The sequence below is a fragment of the Bacillus rossius genome, chromosome 2 (assembly GCF_032445375.1).
Source record: "Bacillus rossius redtenbacheri isolate Brsri chromosome 2, Brsri_v3, whole genome shotgun sequence".
NCBI classification, from domain to species: Eukaryota; Metazoa; Arthropoda; class Insecta; order Phasmatodea; family Bacillidae; genus Bacillus; species Bacillus rossius.
The window spans coordinates 35,967,682-35,986,411 of NC_086331.1; the positions used below are offsets into that span (position 1 = coordinate 35,967,682).

Genomic DNA, 18,730 nt, shown 5'->3' on the forward strand with positions numbered 1-18,730 from the left:
TGTATATATAAATGTAGAAAAATATATGAAAATTGCTCCCAAAATTCAACAACCACACAAACATAACTAAATGAATTCTAAGAGAAAATCATAGGAAATTTTTTTTGGAAAAGTTTACAAAGTTGTTGCAGTTGTATTTTGGTTCACCGCTATGTTCTTCTTTCCCTTCCGATTTTGTTTCCCTGAAGGCAGACACACCGTCAGACATCCAAGAGTTGAAGGTTACCTAACTTCTCAGCAACCTTGTGCAGCTTATATCACGTGATCAGAAGCAGTCACGTGACCAGGACAGGAGTAGGAGTGACCATGTGACAGGTCACGTGCCTTGAAAATAGTTCAGCCATGTATCCTTCCATCCTCCTTCTGCACTGTTCTGGAAAGGCATAAAGAGGCAGACTACCGGCAGAGCATCGGCAGAGACAAATGCAGCAAATCGCAGAAACAGACCAACAGAGAGAGAAGACATCGCCGTGCCACTGCCCTGTTCATCGCCTGATACTAGAACGTCATGCTGCCCGACCCTGCGCTGCCTGAAGAAATTGGACTTAGCTTCTGCACCGGGTAAGAGATAGAACACTTATATTCTGGATTTCGGACTTAGCCCGCATCGAGGAGGACGAAGCAGTGCCAGCCATAAGGAACTTAGTGCAGTGGTGGAGCAAGGTAACCCGGCAGCCCAGCAGTAAAGGTAAATCGCCCAATTAGTTCAAACTTGCAAGTAAGTTGAACGTAAAACTCAATCATTGGAATTAGAGTAACATTAGATGCACAGAATAGCACCTGATGTTTGAAAAGTCTCACCGGCAACATAACAGAAATAATTTTTAGTTGCCGGGCGAGTGAATAAGCGAGCGAGTAAGGTGATGTGTTTGGTGCATGAAGGGCATATGTAAACACAAAAGGGTCATACACGATGTTTGTGGCCAACTGTGGCGGAGTGGACACAGGCAGGAAGGCTGGGGCTGAATTACCCGATTGCGACTACTAACCACTGACGACTTGTGAATGTTACCCAGACAGAATGGCTGGTTGTTTGAACAGAGAAGCAAGAGAAAGTTTGCTCCTTGGACGAAACAATGCTGGACTTAGACGTGTTTGGAACTAGTGTACCAGGTGCAGTTTCGAACGGTCATCAATGATTTCCAAGAGATGGTGTGGGGCCAGTCTTTTGCCTAAGTGCTGGAGTCATCAATGGGACTTACTCTGGTAGTTCTTGCTTCCCAACAGCGGCAACAGTCTGAGTTGTGAGTTCTGCAGCAGATGGGAGTGCTACTCGGCAGGTGCAAGGGCGGGGGACGACTCGCCATGGGGCTCTGGACCGGACATCATCTGCCGGAGTATGAGGCAAGTGTGTTCCTTGATAATTCCCTGCTTTGCAAGAGGATTTTAATTGTTGTTAACATAAAGGAATAGTCGGATTGCGATAGTCATTTCTGAATTAATATGTTATTTACATATTATACGAGGGTTATTTTTTTTTCAACCTCCGATCGGCTGTAATAAAAAAACGGGAATGAATTGGGAAATTATTTTAATGTCAAAAGAAACGTACATCTTTACTCTATTTTTCCACATAATCACCGTGCAGATTGAGGCATTTGTCGTACCGATGCACCAGCTTTCCAATACCCTCTGCATAAAATAATGCCTCCTGCCTATTCAGCCACGTTTTAACAGTGCCCTGCAGTGTGATTACAGTTTCATTTCTCCATGGCATGCCCATTAATCTATACCCTAATCGCTCGTACACGAATCGACACGTCTCGTATGTTTACCCCCTTCCACCAACCATGTGGAGCGGCCAACTCACACCTCAGTTGAAGCTTGGTTATGGGAATGTCAACATGGCTGCAACGATAAACTGTACGGCGAAATGCGAGCTGCGTGGAGTCATCCGTTTCTTACAGGCAGAAGGGCACACTGCAGCAGAAATCCATAGCCGAATGAGTGTTGTGTACGGTGAAAACTTTATGAGCGATGGCGTTGTGCGAGAGTGGTGTCGGAAATTCCGCGAAGGCCGTATTGATGTTCATGATGAAGGTGGCCAAGGAAGGAAGTCAGTAGCAACAGATGAAACAGTTCAGAGAGTTGATGCAGTTGTTCGTGAAAGACGTAGATTCACGATTTCAGAACTGTCTGAACAATTTCCGCTCATTTCAAGGTCAGCCCTATACGCCATTGTTACAGACAATCTCGGATACAGGAAAATCTGTGCCCGATGGGTACCCAAGATGTTGACTGACATCAACAAGGAGTGGCGAATGGCATCAGCCTTGTCATTTTTGCTGCGTTACGCAGACGATGGTGAACACTTTTTAACTCAAATTGTGACAGGTGATGAAACATGGATTCATTTTGATAATAAAGAAACAAAACTTCAGTCACAACAGTGGATGCACACCTATTCTCCAAACAGCCGAAAAAGTTCAAACGGTCATTCAGCACCAAGAAACAGATGGCTACAGTGTTCTGGGATCACCAAGGTGTGTTACTGGTTGATTTCATGGAGCCAGGGACAACAATCAATGCTGCTGCATACTGCGCGACACTACGACGGCTAAGACAGTCGATACGCAACACGCGGAGAGGAATGCTGACATCTGGTGTTGTCTTGCTTCATGACAACGCCCAACCGCATAGTGCCACCGTAACACAACTCCTTGCAAGATTTTGATGGGAAGTGTTTGATCATCCTCCTTACAGTCCGGATTTGGCAACGAGTGACTATCACCTTTTCCCCACGTTGAAAAAGTGGCTTGGAGGACGACGCTTCAACACCAATGATGAACTGCAGAGCACTGTTAAAACGTGGCTGAATAGGCAGGAGGCATTATTTTATGCAGAGGGTATTGGAAAGCTGGTGCATCGGTACGACAAATGCCTCAATCTGCACGGTGATTATGTGGAAAAATAGAGTAAAGATGTACGTTTATTTTGACATTAAAATAATTTCCCAATTCATTCCCGTTTTTTTATTACAGCCGATCGGAAGTTGAAAAAAAAATAACCCTCGTAGTTTGTATTAAGAGATGCAAGACGTAAGAGTAACGTAAGGCAGTGTTTCGTGTCTCGTGTTTAATGTTATTAGTTACATAGTTAAGTTGTTTTGCAGAGTTCTAGAACACAGTTAATGTAAAGTTGTTTTAATTGATCAAGTTACCGCACAAATATTGTAATTTTTTTTCTTTTGTGTACAATTCTTATGACGAGTATTGATATTCTTGTAGCGGTCGGGTTCGCCGCTACTTTCAAACTCCGGACGTCAGCGCGGGCGTCGGCACTTCGTCCCCTCCCTCCTTCCCCCTCCTAGTGTGTGTTTGCTTGCTCCTCGCCTCCCCTCCTCAGGTTGGCGCATGCGCGCTGTGCCGCACCTAATCTATTTAAACGGCTGTCAAACTGTAATTCGGTCTTGTCTTGTTAAATTTGTTGGCTAGTCTCTTCCGGTAGCTCGAGCAGCTGCATTGTCTTTGTGATCCAGCATGCAGGCAGTTAGGCTTCATTTGTACGACGTGCGAGAGCGACCTCGGGGGGAAAAATGTAAGTGTTGTTTTGTTTTGCGAGTGAGGCGGTGGCCCTTGCCCTAATGTAAGCTTATGTAAATTCTTGTCTGTTTTGTTTAAATTCCCTTTCGGTCGCCACCTAGAAAATTACGTTTGGATTTACTTAAATAATTTAACTTCACTTTCAACATTTTCTTTGTAACTGTTCTCCCCTGAGGCGTGGACGTACATAAAACGCCACATTGCTTATTTTAGAATGTAACTTAACTTGTGCGCATTATGTCGTAGGTTATTCCTACAAAACGAACTTGATAATGGCTCGTTCACTTGAAATATTCGTTGTGTTCATTGTCAATTTAAATGAATTCTGAATATGACACATCATTGTTAGCCTAATTGGTTTTCCTGTCTCACTGTTATTGTTCACGTGTTCATCAGTATTATTCTTTTTTTGGCCTAATTAAATGTCAAAGTTATGTTATGTTATTATGTCATCAAATACCATACCTCAGTCCTTGCCATGTTATGGCCTCCCTCCTCGCCTCTAAGCAATTAAGCTTTCAACTGCGCAACTCTACTTGGGACTGAGAAGGTTAACGTGTATTTGTTCTTTTTTTGCATGTACCATGGGGACTCCGGCAACCGGGTGGATATACCGTTTGCGGAGAGACGACCTAATCCAGGTCCTAACCGAGGAAGCTGTTCCCTTCGAGGAGGACGCAACTGTAGCTACCCTTCGTGGGTTGCTCGTTCAGCACGTGCGAGGCGCCTGGGAGTCGTCAGAAGAGGTACCATCTCGGCAAGTCCCCACCCCCGCTAATCCTGTTTCGTATAATTCTAGATTTAATGAAAAGATTTTCTTTGCTAACTTAAAACTTCTCCCTCGTCTTGACTGTTGTGAACCGTGTGCGGTTCTGGATTTTTTGACTGTGGCTGCACGCCTAACTGGGTTAAAACTAGTCTGTGAGGCGGAGCTTCTGAAAGCTCTCTTAAGCCTCTGTGGTGCGACGTTTTTGCCACTGCTCACTGACGCCATAAGCCGGAATGTGACTTTCGTGCAGTTCAAGACGTCTGTGTTACAGTTCGCCTGTCCGCCATGTCTTGGAAACGTGTAAACGTGAGCTAGTATTCAGGTTTCAGAAGCCTGATGAGCCCTTATTACAGTTCATTAATTCTGTTGCGGCCTATGCTGAGGTGCTGGAGTTGAACCTCCCTGAGGCTGAATTAACACAAACTATAGTAGGCAACGTGTCTCCGCTGGTGTTACAGTATAGCGCTATGCTAAGCCCTCCTTCCAGTCTGAGTGCTCTCCGCAAGTGGAGCTTAGACGTGGAGAATAGATTGTTGGCTGTTAAAAAGTATCAGGAGGATTTTCACTCCATGCCTACGCCAGGTAGTTTTGCTTCTAATTCTAAAATCAAATCTCCTAATGTTCAGCCCGCTTCGCATGTCAGCTCTGAACCCGCTTGCACTATGCGCGCAACGCGACACGTTGAGTGCACGGCTAGTGTTAGTGATCCTTCTGTCGGGGCGAGTCTTGCCGCCGGCAGAAGCCCAGAGTCGGCAAATGCGCCCGGCCCATTCTCTAATCGTCCCAGGTGTGCCAACTGCTGTACCTTCGGCCACGCGGTGTCTGAGTGCACGCAGCCCGCCGTGAGCCGCGAACAGCGAAAATGTTTCCGTTGTAAACGCACAGGGCATTACAGAAATCAATGTCCGGGAAACGGGCCCTGACCAGGCGTGCGAGTGGTCGCCACGGTCGTCGCTTGAGGAAAGCAGCTCATCATTTGTTCAATAATTTTGTACACGTTCGTCTGTTTGGCGAAATTATTCCGGCCTTAATAGATTCTGGTGCTACCCGTTCTTTAATCAGCTCTGAATTGTTCGATGCATGTCGCATCAAATCTCCACATTTGCTAAGCCGTGTAAGTACCGGCTCTGATGTAAAAATTTGTGTCGCCAACGGCGTGATTGTTGAAGTCGAACTTCACTTAAAAATCGCGGGTTTCTCATGGAATTAGCGAGTTAATGTTGTTCCAGGGTTATGTCACCCGCTTATTCTAGGATTAGATTTTCTGGGGAAAACTCGATGTTTGTTAGACGTCACTAACCAGGAACTAGTATTCGGCTTTCATCCTTCAAAGAAAATTAAACTCATTCATCAGGACTCTGCTCCTATTGTCATGTTGTGCGCCGACAATTCTGACGTCATCAATAGGGACGCTGTTATAGCTGACGTCATGAATATGTATTCTGACGTAATTACCAGCCGGATAGGCAGGTGTGATGTCATGCCCTATAAATTCTATCTTAAGGACACGACTCCCGTCAGGGCAAAGGGACATAAAATTTCACCTCCCAAATTGCAAAAACTGAAAAATATCATCGATCGACTCTTAGAAGCAGGGGTTATTGCCCCCGCTGTTTCCGATTTTAAATCACCGTCTTTTTTAGTCCCTAAAAAGGAGGCTGGTGAATTTCGGCTGGTTCATAACTACAAATAACTCAATTATAAGATTAAAGAGGACGGCTACGAGTTGCCAACCGTAGAGAGCGCCCTTCAACACCTAGGGAATGCCGCCATATTTTCTGTTATTGATTTAAAAGCTAGCTTCCACCAATGTCTCTTGCATCCGGATTGTCGCAAATACACTGCATTTTCTACCCCTTGGGGGCAATTTCAATTCAATTGAGTGCCTATGGGTGTGTCTTTTAGTAGCCACGCGATGAGCCAAGTGCTAGATCACATTCTCGGCGACTTGAAATATAAATCAGTCTTTAATTACATTGACAATATTATCGTCTACAGTGCTAATCTGGAGCAGCACAAACAACATTTGTGTCAGGTGTTTGACCGCCTCAGAGCCGCTAATTTAACAGTAAATCCTGATAAGATTCACTTGGGAAAAGATTATGTGAAATTTTTAGGTTACATCATTTCTAAAGGTAAACTTATCATGGATCCCGATAAAGTTTCCCTCATTGTAAACTTCCCTCCTCCTAGGAACATCCGAGGAGTTCAGAGATTTCTGGGCATGACGGGATATTACGCACGCTTCATTCCAGATTACGCTGCGGTCTGTAGTCCGCTTAATAAGCTGCGAAAAAAAAGGTTGTTTTCGAGTGGGGTGACGCTCAACGGAAGGCCTTTGACGGTCTTAAGGCCGGGTGTCTTCTCCCCCTGTCTTGGTTCTTCCTGATTTTCAACGCAGGTTCGCCCTCCAGGTAGATGCGTTAAGCATCGCGGTAGGTGCCGTCCTTGGGCACATTGAAAACGATAGGTTACGCCCTATTGCCTATGCCAGTAGAAAACTCACTGACGGGGAACGATGTCTGGGTACATACGAGAAGGAAGCCTTAGCGTGTCTGTTTGGCGTAGAGAAATTCGCTTCTTATCTTGATTGTCACGAATTTGATTTGTACACTGACAATCAGGCACTCAGCTGGCTCTTTAACCATCCAAACCAGCTCGGTAAGCTTGGGCGCTGGGTGTTGAGGTTGTCTCGTTTTAAATTTAAATTACATCACATTAAGGGTAGTGATAACGTGGTGGCTGATGAGCTTTTGCGAATGTTTTCCCCTGATGAGTTTGATACACGTGTTTCGTCTTGATTTGTCCGATTTGTGCCGCTGTTTGTAAAGTATTTCCCGAGTCATTTCTTAGCATTCAACAATGTCAGCAGGAGGATCCGTTGTGTATTCAAATCCGGAAGGATTTGAGTGCTGGTAAAGCAGTGCCATATATTGAGGAACAGGGTGTAGTATACTATACCGGGAAATCCGGTAGGCAAAAGAAGGCTGTTGTTCCTGCCTCCCTCCGCCCTATGGTGTTGAAATATTTTCACGACTCCTTATTGGGTACGCACTTGGGCATCGACAAAACTTTTTGTCGAATTAGTGCGCATTTAGCTTGGCCTGAATTGCGAGCGGATGTTCAGAAACACGTGCGATCTTGTCGAGATTGTCAAGTCTCGAAGCCCCCGCAGTGTGCCAAAGTCGGCTTGTATTGCGCTGATGCTCCTGTCGCTCCCTGGCATGTGCTTCACATTGACATTTTTGGTCCTCTCACACGTTCAAAAAAAGGTAATAATTGTATTTTGGTCATCTTGGACATTTTCTCTAAATTTGTGTTACTCATTCCCTTAAAAAATATGAAAGCCGTTAGTATTGTTAGAGCCTTACGAGATCAGGTGTGGAAATTTTTTGGTGCGCCTGCCATGATAATGTGTGATAACGCACGTTATTTCCGTTCAGTACAGTTTAAAGACGTGTTTTCAATGGGCCATTAAGCCCATTTACAGCAGTCCTTACTGTCCCCAGGGAAATCAATCTGAGCACGTAAACAAAGTGCTTAAGGGTATTTTTACAGCTTTCTACAGGGATGATCAGTCGCTATGGGATAGCGATCTGGATTTTATTAATGTAGGGCTTAATTCAGCCGTTCATTCCGCCACTCGATTCCCTCCTTCGATCCCATTCCTAGGTAGAGAGTTGACCCACCCCCTCCTTAACCTGTGGGGACTGCCGCCACTGGAATCCACCTCTGATGACGAGTCACTGGAGGCCGTGCTTGATAGTGTGGCGTGTAACCTCACAAAGGCGCGTCAAGCCGTGGCTAATTTGTATAACGCTTCCCGGAGACCTCATGGTTTTGTAATTGGAGATCTTGTGTTGGTTAAGAATTTTTTGTTGCCTAGTTTGGCTGATAACATCATTTCTAAATTAATTCCTCCGTATGTTGGTCCGTACGTCATTAATAGATTTTTAGGTGACAACACTGTTTTGTTGCATAGTGCTGCTGGTTCAAAGAAATTCAAAAAAGCCCATGTTGGGCATCTAAAGAAATTTAATGTGTAGCCTTGATGGTCTGCAGTTGTTTTGGCGTTTGGGTCTGGCCTTGTTTTTTTTTTCCAGCTTGTTTGGTTATTGTTTCCCCCTCCCCCCTTTCCTTGTCGCGGAAGCCACGCCCACCAGAGGATTTGCGCTGCTGTGGACCTGACGCTCCTCAGCCTGCCCGCACCGCCGTGGTTGCTGGTGCCCGCCCGTTCTCCGCTGCGTCTACGAGGCCGCCCGCCACTTCTGCCGCCTGAGTTCGTGACTGCATCATTGCAAGCCATCTGGAACTCCGCCTACGCATGTTGCTGTGCGGCCCTTCGCAGGCTCTTAAGGGGCAGGGGCCCGCCCTGAGGAGACTTCTTCGAGTTGCCGCGGTACAATCGATGCTGTACCTGGCTGAGCGATCGGCCGGCTACTCTGCGGTGCTGGCGTGCGACCCTCGTCCCGCTCGTCTGGAGCCGCGACTCAGGCTGTGAACGAGTCCGCTCGACGCATGCGGTCGCAAAGGAAGTCCTCGCCCCTGTGAGCATGCAACTCGCTCGACAGGGGTGCAAGGTGAAGAGTCGAGTCAGCCAGGCGCCAAGGGAGTTTGCAGTCTTGGGGACGCCCCTTGCTGCCGTGCCCGGAGGCGCGTCTGCCTGTCGACTTACGAACTTTGGTGGTCGAACCCACGTATGAACATGAACTTTCTTGGGACATCCCGCAAATTCAAGACTAATCTTCAGCGCTGAAGATGCCTTCTGGTCTATGTAATTGGACTTTGTAATCATTCAAGAAACCTTGACCTATGTATTTGGCGTATATAATAATGTGTATTTTGGACTGGCAGTCAAACCTTTTCGTGGACACTTCAAGTATTTTGTAACCTATTTAAAATTGAAATTGACATTGTGGTAGTGCTTGCAAGGGCGGCGGGTACGGTTGTTCAAGGGCAGGAGAGTTGTAGCAGTCGGGTTCGCCGCTACTTCCAAACTCCGCGCGTTAGCGCGGGCGTCGGCACTTCATCCCCTCCCTCCTTCCTCCTCCTAGTGTGTGTTTGCTTGCTCCTCGCCTCCCCTCCTCGGGTTGGCGCATGCGCGCTGTGCCGCACCTAATCTATTTAAACGGCTGTCAAACTGTAATTCGGTCTTGTCTTGTTAAATTTGATAGCTGGTCTCTTTCGGTAGCTCGAGTAGCTGCATTGTCTTTGTGATCCAGCATGTAGTCAGTTAGGCTTCATTTGTACGACGTGCGAGAGCGACCTCGGGGGGAAAAATGTAAGTGTTGTTCTGTTTTGCGAGTGAGGTGGTGGCCCTTGCCCTAATGTAAGCTTATGTAAATTCTTGTCTGTTTTGTTTAAATTCTCTTTCGGTCGCCACCTAGAAAATTACGTTTGGATTTACTTAAATAATTTAACTTCACTTTGAGCATTTTCTTTGTAACTGTTCTCCCCTGAGGCGTGGACGTACGTAAAACGCAACATTGCTTATTTTAGAATGTAACTTAACTTGTGCGCATTATGTCGTAGGTTATTCCTACAAAACGAATTTGTTGTAATCTTGCTGTTTTCAACGCGTCTACTGTGTGTGGACGTGACACCCCCTTTTGATGGTCTGTAATGTGACCGCGCACTGTTTCGCCGGCGTAACTTGTAACTTGTTCTTTGTTTTTTGTGGCCTTGATAATGGCTCGTTCACTTGAAATATTCATTGTGTTCATTGTCAATTTAAATGAATTCCGAATATTAAACATCATTGTTAGCCTAATTGGTTTTCCTGACTCACTGTTATAGTTCACGTGTTCATCAGTATTATTCTTTTTTTGGCCTAATTAAATGCCAACTTAATAATCTGATATTATGTTATTATGTCATCAAATACCATACCTCAGTCCTTGCCATGTTATGGCCTCTCTCCTCGCCTCTAAGCAATTAAGCTATCATTCTTAAATATAGTGAAACCTATTATAGTGGAGCAATTTTCGATATAGTATTTCAAGTCGATACACATTGTGATGTATATAAAATATTTTCATTTTTGGCGGCTCCAATAACATATCAAACTTGTATTAGGATTGTCAAAGTTGTTTCCTTTTTCTAAATCAATGTTGATCAGTAATTTGGTATTATATAGTGTGTTTATAGTTGTGTTATGGGAATGTGTTACTGTGCTGCGGGAAGGACTTTGCATGCATGTTGTCAATTGTTCATTTCTTGTGAATTTTTCATGCCAAATAAATGTGGTTCACACAACATACACAGTTTATGTGTTTGCTAATTTTCAACCCATTGTTACACCTCTTGGGGTGGGGACAAGAGAAATGTGCCACTCTGCTGCCGAGAGAGTGTGTGAATCGTGAAAACAACTCATGTCCATTCATGTCAAAAGTAAACTAAGAGCTGCATATTGCATAAACTTACTTTTGAGAGTAATCCTGTTTGTGACATCACTATGCTCTCACAGTATGGCCTTTTCAGAAACTTCTTGGATACAAGTGCCAAAAGAGATGCTGAGGAAACTGTTTAGACTGAAAGATGCTTCACAGCCGCCTGGTTTGTTTCAGCCTGCCCCTGTCAGCCTGGCAACCCCCCCCCCTTCCCCCAACCATTTTTTTCTATGGTCATGTGACTAACTGGCAAGGGACTGAGAAAGGAAAAAAAAATTAAATACAAGGAAGGAGGGAGAAGGGGGCCTCTCCTACAGATGGAGAAATACCTGTGTGCGGGGGGGGGGGGGGGGGGGGGCAGTGCTGTAAGGTTTACATTCCAATAGCTGAGAAAAAATACAAAGACTTTTCTCTTGTGCTCAGAATTCTACTGAAGGCAAATATATGGTGCAATGCAAATTCGAGGGCTCTTAGCATGAAAAGGATTATCCAGGGTTTTTACATTGGTGGGTTCTAATTAACATGAATAATCAAGAGTTTACTGTAAATCTCAAGTAAAAGAAGGTTAACTAATTTTAAAGTGTACACAAACTATGTGTTATGTGTAATAATAAATAAATAAAATTAATATGATTGTTCTAACTATTGATTTGATAATGATTTAGAGCTAACCTGCATATTTTCAGCAATATAATAATTTTTTCCCTTTTTATCACATGATAACATAAATACCCATGAATTTCATATTATATTATTATAGTACTTTTCATACTCTTTCAAATGAGACATTTCTCAGCCTCATTGGATCAGACAGAAAAAAGTTATGAACATTTACGGAAATCGTTGTACAGATGAAAAAAATTACAGAGCGCCAACTTTAAAGAGTGAAAACAGGATTTAATATGAGTCAAATGTTATTTTTAACCTGATTTTTGGAACCCTGATGAAATTTCAAGTAAGAATTGTAAAATTCATTAGTTAGTATTAAATAATAACTTCACAATTAAATGTTTACTGAAAAGTGCCTTTTTCATCTGGCACTTCAAATAACAGATTGGTTAAAATGCACCATTTTCTAAAAAAAATTATAAAATAATTACGCATTGTTATATTTGTTCATAGATGCTGTAAAAAAAATTTCATAAAAATCGGAGAGGGTGGGGTGCAAAATTTTGTTTTCTCTGGATTTGATTTGGAATGACCCGTTTGCATATCCAGAACATGCTACAATCCAAAGTGATGCAAAGATAGACTGAAATATAAATTACAAGAAGAGAATATGTACAGAGCTATGAAAGATAACAATTTTCAGAATTTTTTTGACATTATTTTATAAGATTATGTAGGTAATATACTGACATTTTTCGTACACACGTCTGTTATACATTTTTGCATATGTATGTACTTAAATACTTAAGAAATGGTAGAAAACTAAGCAGGAAACTGTAGAAAATTGAGTTGGACTTATATTGCTATTGCCTCAGTAGACATTGCAACTACCTACACAAAGAAAACCTAAGGTAATCTTATCCATCCCAGAATGCTTCCCCCTTTCTGTAGTATATTCCACAAACTCTTTTAAATTGTAGAATGGATGACATAAAAGTACATTTTTTACTGTAGCTTTGTATTTGTCTATATTTTTGGTTTCCATTATTTTATACAGTAAAGTAGGTATTAAAAAGTATTCTGCCAGTATGTTGGAGCCCTATTTCAATTGAGTGGTGCTGTGTTGTGTGGATCTCAGTTTATTACTGCCTTGATATTATAATCAAGAACATACCTATTTGTTTATTCTGAATTTGTTTTGGTATCTACAGCAAAAATTAATGTTCTGTAGATGTATTAATTTGTGAATGTATTCATAATTATTTAAATTTATTTCTGCAACTGGATGATTTTTTTGCCTCTTTTTATGTGAATGTTTTTTTGTCATTTTGTATAATATAGTTTTTTTTTTTGCATTTCCCCAGATTTAAATATTATATGACATGATTGAGTGAAAGTATGCATGATATAAAGTTTTAATGATTTTTGAATCAGCATATCTACAAGATACCTCAAGACATAGCAGGCTGAGCTTAATTTTTGGCAATAATATTTATATGTTCAGTAAATTTTAATTGCTGATAAATATATATCCCTAAGAATTATACTGAATAAACCTGTGAAATATAATTTCCATTAGATGTTACATTTAGCTCTTCATTTTTACTTTATTTTTATTTCTAAACTTAATATAGGCCTAATTAGTTTCTGAAGAGTTCAATATGAGTTTGTCATATGTGAACCATTTTTGTATCTACACGATAACTCAATTGGTTTTATCCTGAATGTATTTTGTGGTTTTCCCATTTATAATAACTGATGTTTCATGTGAAAACAGAATAAGCTTACCTTGGTCAATTTGATGAGGTAAGTTATTGATATACAGTGTTTATCAAAATTCATGTTACAACACTTGAGGGTAGAAAGCTCTTATTATTTGCAACCATTTTTGCCAATAAACATGTTGCCGGAAACGCGTAGTTAAGCCCCTGTAGCCCCAGAAAGAGTCAGCGTAGGCAAACCGTTGTAGAGTGTTATGTCGTGGATGTGCGGGCGTTCGAGTAGAGAAATAACCTTTTTAATCGTGGCACAGATTTTAATTTCACTCTGAAATCAATCACAGCTTCCGCTTTGTTTCACAACATTGAAATTGTTGCATACGTTTTAACAACGTGACAGCCTAAAGCAACGACTCAAAAACACGCCCACCTTGAGCGACACAGAGGTGGCAACGGCGAATCATGTTTTCACGGATATGCTTGAGCATTTGTGGAGTCGACCTTATGATTTCGAACGCTTCAATGATTCGCTGTGTAAGCTCTTCTACTGTTTCTACTGGCGTAGCATAGATAAGCCCTTTTACGTAACCCCACAGAAAGAAATATAACGGGGTTAGGTCCGGTGACTTTGGCGGCCATGCGACAGGGCCCGCTCGTCCAATCCATCGGTTTGGAAATATTTGGTTAAAATACTCTCGCACTTGCAGGGAAAAATGAGGTGGTGCCCCGTCATGTTGGTACCACATCACACGTCGGACATGCAATGGAACCTCTTCAAGAAGACCTGGTAGTTCGTTCTGAAGGAAGTAGAGGTATCCGGCGCCGGTAAGTCAGGGTGGAAGAAAAAAAGGCCCGATGAGTACGCCGTCAACAATACCGGCCCACACATTAACTGAAAAACGTTCCTGGCGAGCTGTAACACACATTGCATGCGGATTGACATCATTCCAAACATGACTGTTGTGCGAATTGAGACTAGCGTCTTGAGTGAACTTGGCTTCATTGCTGAATAAAACCGCTAACTCGGGGTTCCTCAATACTCTTCGAATGTACCAACGAGAAAAGGTCATGCGAAGAGGATAGTCCGCCGGACCCATGTGTTGCAATTTTTGAAGCTGGTACGGGTACAAGAGTTGCTCATGAAGAACACGCCAAACAGCCATTTTGTCAGCGTCCATATCGGAACCTTCTGCCCTTGTGCTTGTATCCGGACTCTCCTCAAATCTCTGAAGTACATCTTCTTCAAAACTGGGAGTACGAACCCTGCGTGGAGCACCAGCATTTGGTCTTGTGACGGCACATGTACCAGTATCACGCATTCGCTGAGTAAGTCTTGCAAACATGGTGTGAGCTGGAATCCTACGACCCGGATATCGTTCTTCGTACAGACGACGGGCGGCTCGTCCATTTTGTCTAGCTTCCCCGTAAACAAGCAGCATGTCCGTGTACTCACTAAACGTGTACTCCATTGAGCTCCACTAAAATGTCGCCCTTTTCAAAACCACAGCGAAAGAAATGGCACCACAAGTTTGCTTGTACGACAGAACAGTCAACGACAGACCACCAGTGATATCAAAACACACTGCGACACTGCGATATCACCCTGCGCAGTGCTATGGCACACAACGAACGAAAGAAAAGAGGTGAGGGCGCCACCAACAGAAGTAAAAAGGGGCGGGGGTCAGCATTCGACATCGTACAGTCCTCTCAAGCGCTGCCCGGCGTCGTAAATACGTAACTCACCACAGCATCGTCTGTCTCGCACAAAGCCCAAAGGGTTGCCTATGCTGATTCTTTCTGGGGCTACAGAGGCTTAACTACTAACTACGCATTTCCGGCAACATGTTTATTGGCAAAAATGGTTGCAAATAATAAGAGCTTTCTACCCTCAAGCATTGTAACATGAATTTTGATACACCCTGCATATTAGGAACAGCAGTGGTCCTAAATTACTACCCGGTGGTGTCCCATTTAGAGTATTTCTTATCAATTAAGTCATATGCTTTGCCCCGTATAATGTAGTGATATACTTGGCTGTATAAAAATACAACTTCCCCCTCCAGTATAGTTATTTAGGCAAAAACTGGACACTAACTCAAAATTATGCAGTTAGTACAAATCTATTACTTCCTCTGTAAGCCAGTGTTCTGTTATACATAAAATATTTAATTCAAAATTGCAATAAGAGTCATTTATAAGTAGATCTATCTCAAGGTGTTTGTTTCTAATAGACTGTACATTTTGATGGACTATTTTTTATTGATTTAAAGTATTTTATTTTATTTATTTATTTGGATTTTGTCACATGCCCACCAACAGTCGTAGACATTAGTGGTGGGCACTACATGTAATAACAGGAACACAGTTATCACTACCAGTGTATGGACTCCCACCTCCATCGGTACCATAGGAGGAAAACATCTACAGTTGGCCAGCAAACGAGAGCAAGAGTATCACACACTAGCAGTGATAATAACAAAACAGACAAAACACTAACAAAGGTTAAAGAACCATAACACATAAAACATTTAGGTAAAATCATATTAAATGTTAAGAGAACAATTGAAGGAAAAATAATATAGATATGATAGACATAAATCAGAATTTATAATTAAACACTGTTGGAATTCAAATATAGATTATTGTAGTTTGTTATAAGTCTATAAATAATATCATTATTAGTATGAAGAGTACACAGAGTAGAGCATAAGCGGGAATTGAATTGAGGAATTCTTAAGGCAGTATTGTGAAGAAAATAAGGACATCTGAATTTATGAATGTAACAATTATGAACAAAAAGGGCATCATGATAGGCCTTACGGTCTACCAAGGGTGTCCAAGTGGGGCGTGGGAGGTTCCTCGTAATAATTAAATCTATAACTTTATTTTGAATACTTTCAATTTTTTCAGTATCTGTTAAGTTGATGCCATTCCAGATAACAGAACCATATTCTAATTTTGATCTTATAAGTGCCATGTAAAGAGAGATAAGTGAGTCTGAGTTTCTAATCTCCGCCGGGTTTAATGAAAAGAGGAAGCGAAAGAGCATATAATAAAAGTATTTTCGGATTTTAAACTTTTTTTTCCGCAAATACCGCTTCTCTACATATTTACCCTCATATTTTAAGGCTTTACCCCCTTTATTTCCCTTGATTAGCCTATATGGCGCTGCACACTTGTGAATTTCTCAGAATCCGGCATGAATTTGAAAACACGTCTTTTCGGGGGAAATAAAAACGTGTGTACTGCTCAATAAATACCTTTTCAGAATTTTTTTTTATATTTTTTTCCCAAAGAAAAAGCCACCAATCTACGAAATTACCCTATAAAATTATTAAAAAACTGAAATATATATTTTTAAGATAATTATAACACATACCTTTTACAGAACACACAAGAGCATCATATCATTCAAAAGACAAACTTCAGCAACAATGCAGAGGTTCTGGATTTTTCAAGTTATACGAGAACGACCGAACACACACTTCTTTATTGATATTAGTATACATTTATTATTCACTATATCTTCTTTAACTTAACAGATATAATCTAAGCTTCACAACATAACTCTACAAATTGTATATTCCTTGTTAAATATCATATTGAATTAAAAAAAAAAAAAAAAACACAAACACATTCTGTGTCACGCATATTAAAACACCGGGTAAATAATAACAACTTAATTTTCAAAGAACAACCAAACCAGTGTTGCCAGCCTAGCACACACAATTAGAGTATACTAGCGTCTACATTCAAGTACTTACAAGTACGAGAATTTCTCAGTTTGGGTGTCATTCGGGTACATAAACAAAAAAGTATGAAAACAAAATATTGCTGTCTTCTTTAATACAACTATCGTAAACACTGTTCTGTTAAATCTCACAATAACATGACAACATATTTTTTATTTTATTTTAAATGAATTATTGGTTCAACTTGACGACGCCAGGCTGCCCCTCCCTCGTTGATTTATGCCCGGCTGCCCAGCCGCTCTAGGTAGAGAAGGTTTCGGCAAGATTGGCATGGGAGGAATCCAGCTCGAATACATAATTATTCAAAGCCTGTGTTAGCAGAATGTTTGTTTTATTCGCACAGGGACTCTTTACATGGGGCTGGCCCGGCTCCGCCTCCGACAGTCTGAAGCTTTGCACGGCAACACGAGTATTGTTCACCTACTCCACCACTGACACACTGTTCTGCACAAACTATATACAACACTGAAAATCTAACTCTAAACCCATATATGTACAAACTAAGTGGGAAAGAGAGATGACTGTTCCTTGGTAAAGCGTGCAGTCCTATCATTGGCCTCTCCCCGTCCCATGCTAATGTGCCGGTTATTCGCAGTCTATCCTGTCGCTGTCCGCGTGCCGCGATTGGCCCGTGCCTGCTGCTTGACCTATTGAGCTAACGACGCTGCCGAACCGAGCTCGCTCCCAGATCAGGGCGCTGTCCCCAGTAGTCTGGAAAACTGTTGCCGCTCCCCACATCACAACGCCAGTGTCCACTCACGCGCTGCCCGCCTCGGCGTCCTGCGTGGCACGTCTGTCCATCATGAAGGCCTGTCGGCAAATGTTGCTCCGCACGCAACGAAATCTCTCCCCCCTTCTTCGCGTCCCGCGCCACCCCTGACGTGTCGCAGGCAGGAGACCGTGACACGGTCGCCCAGTGAACAATGATTATCACAAACCCTTCAATATTAATAAAAACACTATAAAAAGGAATTAGCAAAGAATATTTACAGAACTATTACAATTATTAATTAATACGATTATTTACACAACCTCTGAGTCTTCTCAAAGGAAATTCGTCTTCGGTCATTGGCCCCCCTGATGCGCGAGTCTTCTACCCCCTGCCATAGCCGCACTGCACTGTACAATATGGCGCACTCGCTACACAGGGCAGGAGAAGGCGCTGGCGTGGCATAACGGGCTGCGGAAGCTAGGTAGACACTTGGGTCGATGCCCCTCCCCCCAAGGAGACCATTACGGTCGCCAACGTCTCTCACTCACATGCCACTGCACCGGGGAACCAAGGGAGGACGTGTGCCCTTTCATTCGGGAGGGGCATCGTGTGTTAGTCCCACGGATAATAGGGTAGCCAAGGGTAAAGACTAAACTGTTGTTCTGTGTCCTGGTGTGGCAGCACCACCACCATGCAGTGGCACATGTAGTCATCTAGGTAGGTGGGGGTCCTGTGTGTCCGTACCGGGTGGGAGCTTGCCCCGGCTCTGCCCCGCCAGGTGTTGGAGTTATCGCCTGGGGGTCGGGGTTGAAAAATTTGTCTGTCTCCTGGGACAGAGAGGCGAGGACTTCCCGCGATGCGGAGGAGAATGGTCTCTCTGTCTCAGACTCTGGTACTCATTCCCTGTGTTCTTCGTCGTTCTATCAGCATGCCCGCATCGTCTTTTCGTCGTCTCGTGGTGGGTGACGTCTCCCGCCCGTCTCTTCAGTCTCGAGTCCAGTTCGGAAATAGTCATAGTCAAATTTGTGTCTGTCAAACTTACATCGAATGGCCAATGTGGGGCCCACGTCTCCTCTTCTGTGTCTTCCGTCTCAGAGTCTGGTTTGGTGATTGTCACTTTGAATTTGGAGTCCGTCAAGCTCAAATCTAGCGGCCAGCGTGGCGCTCTTGTCTCCTCCGCTATGTCCTCTTCCTCGAAGTCTGCTTCCGCAGTGAACATGGAGACATGTGTGTCGGTAT

At 43.0% G+C, this 18,730-nt stretch overlaps 1 protein-coding gene across 2 annotated transcripts in view; it reads right to left on the reverse strand.

Annotated features, from left to right (window-relative positions):
* LOC134529239 (transmembrane protein 43 homolog) overlaps positions 1-16,715 on the reverse strand; it is a 140,118-nt gene extending 123,403 nt beyond the window's left edge. For both annotated transcript variants that reach the window (XM_063363128.1, XM_063363130.1), the window contains exon 1: positions 16,407-16,715. The gene's annotated coding sequence lies outside the window, so the exon portion shown is untranslated. The remainder of the gene's footprint in view (positions 1-16,406) is intronic.
* Between the last annotated feature and the right edge of the window lie 2,015 nt (positions 16,716-18,730).